This window comes from Monopterus albus, unplaced genomic scaffold, assembly GCF_001952655.1.
Source record: "Monopterus albus unplaced genomic scaffold, M_albus_1.0 scaffold2.1, whole genome shotgun sequence".
NCBI lineage: Eukaryota > Metazoa > Chordata > Actinopteri > Synbranchiformes > Synbranchidae > Monopterus > Monopterus albus.
This window is the reverse complement of record NW_018127882.1, coordinates 194278-195667: the sequence shown is the minus strand read 5'-3', so window position 1 is coordinate 195667 and position 1390 is coordinate 194278. Positions and strand designations below refer to the sequence as shown.

Here is a 1390-nt window from a genome sequence, read left to right as displayed (position 1 = left end):
ATTAAGGATAACTGTGAAGACATTAAATAAGCAGAACAGTTACTGAAATTTTAAAAGGCTCATACTGTAATTATCCACACACACGTTAACATCTGGTGTATACGGACGCTTGACAGAGTTATTCTGTCTGACAGTAATACTCCAGAAATGGACACTTGTTTTACTGACTTGTGCTTTGTCCTTCTGACTAGAGAGCATAAGCTCCCAGATATATTTTCTTGCTTGATTACAGTACAACCGAGGACAAAGCAGAAGACCTTTGAAACTGAATCTCTGAAATGCAAACTGCAAACTGTCAGTCACACAGATTTTTATAAACTAGGGCAAGGTCTCATGTAGTTACATGTGGATGGGAGACTGCTGCATCCTGCTGACTCCCGACATGTCACTACTGTAACACGAGGAGCACAGATTTCATATCCCGACACTGATCAAAACAGCTGTAGAGGAAAATAGCTAGACACAGTTTGTTCCATCTCAACTCCATTGGCTATTGTCACCACAGTTACATTGACAACACTGGGCAGACACACTTATCCACAGTGACTTACAATGCTGCTCAGTATTCAAGATTAAAAGCACCACCAATAGAATGGCAACAGACATTCTGGCGACCACTCATGGGGCAACTCCAAGCCCAAATCCCAGTGGCAGTGATCAGGCCATGTGCAGATGTTTGGTCATGTTAAAATCTAACAAGAGTCCTTAACACAACCTGAAACAAGTACAAGTCCTGAAACACAACCAATAATATTTCACTGTGCTTCACACCTGGTATTTCCCAAATGACTTTTCAGTTCAAATTAGACTGTCAAATCCAGAATAATTTAGATGAATAATCCTTTATAGTCTTCAGCATATGAGTGATAGGATGTTCTGAACTGGGAGTAAAAATTTGCTACAGTGGCTCAGAAATAAAGGATGGATGAAGTCATTAGAGGAGCTGTTAACAATATCCTATGAACCAAGCTCTGTCAGAGGCCAGTGTACATTTAATCACTGCTTGAAATTGGACACCAACTCACATTCATTAACTGACAGCCACATCGAACAAATAACTCCTAACGTTCTTGTTTATTGGTCACCAGATGTCTGCCCGCCCCAGCTGCATGAATGAACAAATTGAACTGGGCTTTGTCGTTTTTACTGAATGTGTCGAACGGTACCAACTCCCACAGGAAGCAAAACCAAAACTCAATCAATAATCTGTAAAAGCGTGTTCAAGCCTATGAACTACAAACCAGCAAATACATATTATTCAGTGTCAAATTAGGCAAAAGTTGTATCTGTTAGACCAGAGTTAAAGTACTACAACAGTACCAACTCCCACAGGAAGCAAAACAGTATAGTGACATCATACTGTCTTTTCGAGTGACGGGACTTGAACACC

General features: G+C 40.4%; 1 protein-coding gene across 4 annotated transcripts in view; it reads right to left on the bottom strand.

Moving 5' to 3' along the window:
* The window catches only part of unc5a (unc-5 netrin receptor A), a 132346-nt gene that overhangs the window by 122265 nt on the left and 8691 nt on the right, over nucleotides 1-1390 (bottom strand). The gene's annotated exons all lie outside the window — the stretch shown is intronic.